General features: G+C 48.4%; 1 long non-coding RNA gene across 1 annotated transcript; it reads right to left on the minus strand.

The window, feature by feature from the left end:
- Nucleotides 1–5,722: 5,722 nt before the first annotated feature.
- On the minus strand, nt 5,723–6,792 carry LOC115247303 (uncharacterized). Its single transcript, XR_003886356.1, has 3 exons — nt 6,593–6,792; nt 6,348–6,508; nt 5,723–6,010 (listed from the first exon to the last, which is right to left on the minus strand). It is a non-coding gene; the product is annotated as an uncharacterized lncRNA (long non-coding RNA).
- Between the last annotated feature and the right edge of the window lie 2,429 nt (nt 6,793–9,221).

The raw sequence follows: 9,221 nt of genomic DNA on the forward strand, positions 1-9,221 counted from the left end.
CCTTCTGACGCTGCCACGTCGATTTTGATGGATTCACCGAAGTGCCGACGTGATCGTAAAGCGTCCGTTTCTCTAACAAGGGTGAGGAGAATGGGAGTGCATACGATTAACCCCCCCCCCCCCCCCATGATCAATACCATCACATTACAGTTATTTAACCGAGGCGACGAGACCTCATCTGGCCACAGACGTCCACGCCGCTGAGGTCACGCATGAATATAATCAACAGACGTCTCGGGTCAGTAGTTTCAACCCTTGATGAATGTTTCCTCATGTTTCCTGATTCCACAAATTCTGTTCAACCAGAATCTTGCGTGTGAGGCAGAAGGACATGTGGGGGAATTCTAGGAGGGCTCGCAACAGGAAACCGACGAGTAAGAAATTCTCTCCCGACCTTGAAGTACAATTACCGTCCTTGAGTAATTTACAGAGGGAATCTGCCACATCTGAGTCACACTGCCCCCTAAAGTACAGTTCAGGAACGGTTCACCTTGATCCAGCCCGAGCGGTGAGGCCAGATCTCGTTAGCGGCGACAGCAGGATGACATCATCGCACGCAGGGGAAGGACGCCAGTAAATCCGACGAGGACTGCAACCTGGGGGGGGGGGGGGGCAGAGAGAGTCTCCTGCCAGAGAACCTTTGAGTGTTGAGCTTTCATTGTGCAGAAGGATGAGGATAAAGGGGAGCCAGTGTAAGTTCTAGAACACAGTCTGTTCCCAAACGTCATGCTTGGAGGCAGCAGCGCGGGCAGATGTGGGCGACAGTTCCCATTTCATGTGCAGGGGGAGCAATCGCGGCTTCTACCTGTCACCACAACAAAGGAGGAGGAAAGAGCTGACGGCTGATGAGACGGCCCCCTTCTCCGTTTCGCATTACTCGCGCCGCCACAAAGAAATCTCCGCAGTCGGCTTCTGCTGACTCGCTACTTCTCTGAGCCGGAGAGGAAAAGTGAAGGATCAGTCCTCCGACGAAAGTTCTGTCGCCGGAACTCTCAGACTGCTGGCCTCGGTTTTCCTCGCTCCCGCAGAGTTTCCCGGCTCGGTAGCCGCCGTAATTAGCGTCTGCTGTCGCTTCTGCGGACGGTTGATTCGCCGGAAGTGTCACTTCCGAGCCGCAAAGGTGCACACACCTGTTTTACCGAACGAGGCCGTGCTCACAGCTACGCAGCTGCAGTCGTTTGCGCCTTAGCCACCGTAGCGCTCCGGCTCTTCTTCTTTCTCTGGAATAAAGGCGCGTTTGGCTCGAATTTGGTTGGTTTGAACATTGAGGTCAGCTCGTAACAGAATCTCCAGTGTGAGTGCTGCTAGCATGAAACGGCTGCTCAAGAATCTCATTTCTTGAACATTCCGGAGTCCTGAATTTACAGTGCAAAAAGAAAAGGCAGGAATTAGCATAATGTAAACACTTCCAGCGGGAATATAATGATGAGGGCGTTAACAAGTGGTCCCGACCGCAACTCGGTGTTATGAGCGCCAGCGTGAACTCACAACAGGGGACACTTGAAGGACGATCGACTCGAGTGTTTCTCTTTGAGTCAATATTAGGGCGTTTGAGCCACGGAAGATTTCATAGTTCAAGTCTGGAAATGCTGCAAATATTCATGAAAACGGGCGTTTGGGGGTTCTGGCAGAAGCGCAGTCACACCCCCGTTGGTTAAAACCTGCACTTGGTTCCAATCTTCTAAATTATATTTGAGCATATTTGTGTCATCGGTCATCATTTGCCACCAGGGTAACCAAGGAAACCACAGTATTGTTGATTTAGATGTTCAATTCTATTGAATAAGTATTTGCATTCCTAAATGTAATGCTGTTCTTATAACTCGGAGTAGTTATTTTTTTCCCGTCCACGTAAAACAAAACAATTTTCTGCTTATTTTCCCCGGCGGGTCTTCTGGTGGGAAATGGACTGGCTGATTATTCACCGTCACACCTCAGCGCCTCCCTTCACCGCGCCACTGATCGAATCAATACCGCTCCCTCGCCTCGTCGATACCTCCTCCGACACTTTGCGCCGCACGCGGAGGCACCTTAAGACAAAGTTAATTGTAACATTTAAGAATGTTTTAGTTCATTATCTCATGAATTGAACTGGCTCTGTTTTAACCAGATGGAACCACAGGAAACGCATCACAAGCTCGAGATGTGTCCATTGTTGCCGCCGTTGCTTTTCCTGTATTTTCGCAAAGCGTGTTGCAATAAAAATGAGACGTTACTTGTAAGGCTAGCTTAAACCTAGCTCCTGGGAATGTGGACTGCGTCCCTGGAGCAGGTGTCCCCTGGGACGTGATCAGGGTCAATTAGATGAGGGGACCAGGAAGACTGGTAGCGCTAGATCGGAATGGAAAGTTCGTTGTGGATCGTGGGGAGAGTGGCCTCTCCAGGCAAGGTTAGGTATTACAGGCTAATAGTGAGTAAACGTTTGTTACTGCTCTGAACTCTAATTTACAATATTTAGTGGACTTTCCTGAGCTCTATTTAATGTATGTGGGGAAGAGTTGTCAGTTTATGCTAACGTGCGATTCCCAAATTTCACAGTTTCATCCCTGACTGTAGCCTATAGGTAGCCTAGCTTACATGAGTCTGTATTAAAACGTAATATCAGACAAAACCCACATCTGAAGGTGTTCACAGCTGGTCCAGGTCTGGTGACATCAGCTTACCTTCCTAACGTGGCGAAACGGTGCTGCTGGTTCTCGGATCATTTTAGAGGCCGGAGGGGGAAAACAAACGCTGCTCCGTGTCTCTCGGCACAGCTGAGAACCAACTTGTGTTGACACGGACGCATTCGCTCCCAGATGAAAGGAGGAGAATGATGACATCACACCGCAGCGGCGGGGAACGCCATTAATGGCGTTTGCGTGTTATATGTCTCTATGATCCTCATCCCGTGGGCGTAATGTCCTCAACGGCCTCTGAACGCCAGGATCGTGTGTTCACTTTTATTGCACTTGTAAAAACTCTAGTGTCTCTCTGCATTTTTGTCTTCACACACATAAAAAGATGTTAGATCCATATTTTTATTTTTATTATTTCTGCCCGCCTGCATAAAAACAGCAACGTTCATCTCCAATAATCGTCCCTCAGTCACCATTTCACACTGCCTTTAAGCTGCTAATGTAATGTAGTGATTATAGTATTTTAGGAGTGTACCATCATTACAGTTCATACAGTTGTGACACGTATATCTCAGATTGTGACAGAACATCAGACCCACTTTTACTGACATCGAGTGCTTGTGGCTGACAGCGGATGACATCATCCCATTAACACTTCCCGCTCAGACCTTTTGGGTAGGAAAAAAAAAAGTTTATTCTCCAGTCTGTTTCCAGTTTGGCTACTGGTGCCTGTTTCATCAATATCCTGTATGACCTCATCTGCAGGTTTGACTATAAAGAGTAAATAACCGTATTTTCAGAACCTTTTTCACTTCAGCCCCCCCCCCCCACTCAAAACTTTGCTGCACGTGATCTCATTAGAGCTCTGACATCCGGCGCAACAAATTGTCCAAATAAGTCGATTGCTAATGCTGAGAAGAGGCAACGTGAAGCACCGCCAGACGTTTTAAAAGGTTCCCGTCTCGTCCGGGTGAGTGCTCCGACAAATGGGGAGGAGAGAAACGACAGGGGGAAAGATAGAGGTGAAGACAGGAGGTGGTGGAGGAGCAGGAGGCAGTCAGGTGGAATGGGCCCTTGCCGAAGGTTAATGAGCAGAAAGATAATGTTTTAGCTCCAAATACGACCCTGTCACCATCCCACAGCCTGGCGGGGGGGATTATGGGAGGCGTCAGGGGAGACAAGTACACAACTGTTGCTTGGCTATTTTTGGTTGGTGCCAAAACACGACTGACAGCGAGGAGTCTAACGATGCAAAGGCTAACATAAGTGTGTTTCAGGGTGATGGCGTCAAACGTGTCGGCTCGCTACAGCACGTAGGCGTGTGATATAAATCCATCTGGAGACTCGAACCCACCACCGCTACTGAACTAAGACCTTAACTGGGTCAGCGCAGGACACCAGGTCACTGCCCCTGTGGCTGAACATGTTGTCATCGTGTTGGTCTGTTCTGTGCTCTCAGTTTGCTTTCCTAACTTTTAATGCAGGTTAGCGTTCAACAAACGCGATTTGGATTCTGGGTAGCTAGCATCCTCTCTAACCCAACAACACAGAAGCTAGTTGGTGCTGGAGATTTCGAAGCTTCTGTGAGGCGCTAGCGCTGGAGATGGTCAAGAAAACACGTTTTTTTCTCTCTCCACCCCTCCCCCCCCCACCCCCCCATGTAGTTTTGCCAAATCCCGTGAAAGGAAGCAACCAAAACTGTCACTGTCATTCTGTGCTCGATTACCCTTCTGCGCTCCCAGGAAGCCTCGCACACCCGTAGTTTTCCAGGCAACTGAAACACAACACGGCTGCCATGTTTAGTTTTCGCTGCACATCCCATAGCAAACAGTCAGTAAACACTCATGCCGCCATCCGCCTTTGTCTCACGCCGCTGGTGTGATCATTTGGGGACAGACATCTGCTTGGTTTAGTCACCGATCCACTGGTTTAGTTTCCTTTTTTTTCCCCAGCTGTGGTGCAGATGTGTCGAGTTGTGCTGGAGAGGTTTTCTTGGAAGGAAAAATGTATTTTCATCGGCGACGAACAGGACTGATGATAGATAGAAATGTGGGAAAAATGTAATTGAATAAGAAATTTCAAAGTTTTGTAAATGTCAGCGTTGTCGGGAGCTTTTATTGAGGCGATCAGTCTCCCCTCGGTGGTTCTAATGTTCTGGTGGACCTCCGTGCGTCCCTGTGCTGATGCATCTCAGAGGCAAACTGCAGCAACAAATGGACAAACATGGAAAGTTTGTGGCCCGGGAGTTTATCCCGTGATAGAAATGCTCCGTTTCTGGAAGCAGCAGCAGCAACACAAGCTGGGGGCAATTTGGACTCCACCAATTTTAGCAATCCGCTGAGAAACAAGGCGCTAACCTCATAAAACACCGATCCTCCAGGGACACCTGGGGTGGGTGGGGGGGGGACTGGAAGAATTGATCATGCTTTTGGGGGGAGGGGGGGGGGGGCACCAGAAAGTGAGAGGATGGAGAATTGGACAGTCAAACCCACAAACAAAGAGCAGGGAGCTGTACAGACGTCGAATCGATTTCGTTTCCCTCAGCTGAAGAACACACACATGCACGCACACGTGCACGCACACGTGCATGGGCACATGTACACACGAAGGAGATGACAGCAGGGTACATTACGACTACAGTAATTGGAGGAAACGTCTCACATGGCTCAAGCCTGTTAATATTGAATAAGCACATCCTCTCTCTCTCGCTCTCTTCCCCCCCTTCTCCCACACACACACACACACACACACACACACACACAAAGTAAATCTGCTAAATAAATGAATTAGAGGGCAGCGGGAGCGACACTTCCCCTCAGGTTGCAACGACTTCAATTACAATGAAGAGTTGTGTTTGGAAAGAAAATACACAATAATAACAATAATGGGAAATACATAATCAGACCCCAAAATACAATAAAATATGTCTGGAGGATTTGCCTCTGCGCCCCCCCCCCCAAAAAAAATCAATTTGTCATTTTCAGGGGTGCACGTATATGAGAAGCAATTTATTTCACAGTGGGAAAAAAATGACTCCTTTCCAATTTTCCTTGTTGACATTTGAGCTGAGGGGTAAAGTTGCTGTTTGTTTGTCTGCATGTGTGTGTGTGTGTGTGTGTGTGTGTGTGTGTGTGTGTGTGTGTGTGTGTGTGTGTGTGTTGCAGTCAGAAATTATTGCCACCTGAAACGAAGTTCTTGATCCAGACAGCAGCATCTTCCAATGTGATTTTGTGCCTTTGGAAATATTTATTTATTTTACATATCTTAAGCTCCTCCGTGAATGCTGTGGAGGGTGGGGCTTATCAATCTATAGTTTTTCTTTTTATCACCATGTTATTGCCAGTGCATAGGTGCAGTACCGCTGGTGGTCATGGGGGGCACTGTTGCCGACTCTGGAACAAACAGCAGAACACAACAATCATGTTTATTAAAAAAGTGTTTTCCCTTTTTTTACCTGTCTGACTCCCATGTACACAATCACACACACACACACACACACACACACACACCTTCCTCTGCTCGGCTGCACCAACAACCGGGGTCAATTAATCATCAAATGCTGTTTGCATATTTACAGTGGGGCTAAGCTAAGCTGATTACGCCTCCAATAGCCGCTGATTCAACAGGGCTTATGCTGCAAAATAATGTGATGAGGATTTGGGGAAAACGGCTTTAGAGTGATCTGATTGGCTCTCATCCCCAAAGCCTCTGTGAGAGAGGTGCCACGACCTTCACAGAAGCACCTAGCGCTCCTCCGCGTCCAGCCGTGCAGCAATGAAGGCTGTCCAAGCACATGCGGGTCCAACCAGCCGTGTCTTTCCAGGTCTACTTGGTTCTGGTCCAAATGGTGTGCGGCGCTAATCTGGCCCGATGTGACCGAGGGCTCGTCGCTGTGGGTCAAAGAGCGCATCGACTCTCAGATCAGATAATTATGCTTTCCATTATCACCAGGAGTGATGAAAGTGACTTCTGACCCCAGGCGCAGACGCCCTCCTCCCCGGTAGATCATCGGGCTCTTCTCTCCATAGATTCGGTCTAATTAACCTCAGACACAGAACAATTCAGAGTTCCCGGTCGACCCGGCAGCCTGGAGTAGACCCCAGAACCTTTGAGCTGAATCCGTCACAGGCGGTTCGATCCCGTCAGGTTCGTCATATACGGTCTTATTACGTGTCTTCTTATGGAGGTTATGACATCTCAAATGGAAATGAATCAGTTCCCCGCCCCCGTCCCCCCGCCCCCCCGGCCCCGCCCCCGCCCCTGGAACCCTCCATTGGCTGGTTTGACGATAACATGAAAACATGTCAAGCTGCAGATAAATTCTCATCTCCGGAGCGCCGCGCACGCTTCCAACACGTCCACATTAGCGCGCGTCACCTTTGATGGAATTCATGAATATGCATCAGTGATGTACAGATTTCAACGGGGGGGGGGGGGTTCCTCCGGGGACGCTCACTTCCTGTTAGCAGCGATAGGCTTCCTGAAATTGATTGATTTGCTTTCTGTACCTGCATCAGAATAACACCCGAGCATGAGCTCATGTACGTTCCATTCTGAGCCTTTATCACCCACACACACACCCACACACACACACACACACACACACACACCCACACGCACACACACACACAATGTTTACATCCCTGCCCCTCCAATCACCTCCTACATTTCTCCCTCTTCCACCTTCTTGTCCTGCTTCATAAAACAGGGAGGAGATGCGGGGGGGGGGGGGGGGGGGGGGGTATTATGCTGGGATTAGCTCTCAGACAGTTTTAATTCCAACCCCCCGAAATGAGATCCATTCTACAGCCACAGAAAATTCTCACACACCCCTACACACACCTTTTGTTACCCCCTTTTGTACCTGGGGGAGTGCGAACGTCAAAATGCAGCAGAAGCTAAACCGCGGCTTAACATTTTTGTCTGAGAGTTTTCTGTTTGGTAATTATTTGTTCTTTTAACAGAACAATTAAATGATGATTTTATTTTATTTTTAAACGGCTTCAGAGGAAGCGTCACTGTTCTCACTGACGGGTTAATGATGAAAAGAAAAGTTAAAAATCGTGCAGTTCAAACATTATTGGCACCTAATTGGAAACAGAACCACGCATTGGAACAGAGGAAATTCTAGTTTGATTGTATTATTATTTGTTTTTCAGTACTCATTATGCACAGTGCGTGAGAGAGAGAGGGAGGTAGAGCGAGCACCCGTTTAAACAGCGAACATGTGGAGCTTTACTGCCCCCTACCGGCAACATGTATACTTTAAAAAAACGGGCTTGTGTAGAACTGGAACTGTTGTGGCAGCGGAGCAGAAAGAACTAATGATAAAAACACATCTGTGTTGACACTTGAGAAGCTATTTAGCGCATCTAACTAGAAATATACCAAAATATACCGATCCCTAAGCATTTCTCCGGAACCGATTATGTAGCAGGTGCCATATCTGTGGGGTAAATGCTCCAGAAACAGTGTGGAAGCCGAAAGATCTCTGCAGGTGAGGTGTTAACAATGAGGAAAGCTGTGCGAGGGGTTGATGAACGCTGATGGAGAGGGAGCTCCTGATGCTGGCGGCGCTGCAACAGTCCGGGCTGCTTGTCTGCCCTGAGAAGATGCATCAGCCCTCATTTAGAAGCCTCGTGATGAGCCGCAGTCAGGTCATTCATCCAAGGTCTCCTTTCTGGCTTTTACGGCTCGTTATCAAGCCTGTGAACAAGGAAAACGTAAAATTGAGGAACGTTCAGTTGTGGTTCGTGCCCAACACCTTTTGATGGGAGGAAAATGTGACAAAGATAGCTAAAATGAATGTGATGGGTTGATTAAACCAGTCAGAAGGAGCTAAACGAGGCCAGTTTTTTTAGTCCTGGTTTTGGTGGATGAGTTTCACCCTTTGATTTGTGGCAAATCCAGCAATTTCTGTCTGTTACCTGGAAGATTTTCCTAATGCCGGTCTGATTGGAATCGCAGACAGCACGACGGCTAAAGCAAAGCAATTTTCCGACGCGGCGATGGAGGAGCAGACGGCTGCTGGGGGAGCTGCAACGGCAGGCAGATGCCGTCGCCTCTCGTCATCGGCGGCAGCAGATGCTGAGCTGCATCCGTGCTGTCCAGCTGAGAGGGACTACTAACCAATTACATCTTTTTCCCCTCTTAAGTCGATTAATCACCTCATTACAAAGGCCTGCCTCCCCTTAAAGGAGACTTCCATCCCTCACGCTAACACTTTATCACATTACTGCTTAATTAAGACTTATGTCCCTGCGCCATGCTTTAAATTATTTGCACGCCCTGGTTCCATTTGGGAAGTTACGTGTGGTTGCCGCCACTGCAGGAAGGACAGGGAGGAAGTGGGCTTCTCCTGGGGTTTAATAATTAAAGCAATAATTACCCCCATTTACAAGTCGGGAAGGAGGGGGGGGGGGGCATGGCGAGTAACTACAGGCCTGTTGCCATTCTGCCTGTAGTCTCAAAAGTCCCGGAGAAGATTGTTGCAACACAACTGATGGAACACTTGGTGTCCAGCCAGCTACTCCATTCACAGCCATTTTGGATTTAGACCTCAATAGTCCACAGAATTAACTAACCAGCATCTTATTGAGAGGG

The sequence above is a fragment of the Takifugu rubripes genome, chromosome 20 (genome assembly GCF_901000725.2).
Source record: "Takifugu rubripes chromosome 20, fTakRub1.2, whole genome shotgun sequence".
NCBI lineage: Eukaryota > Metazoa > Chordata > Actinopteri > Tetraodontiformes > Tetraodontidae > Takifugu > Takifugu rubripes.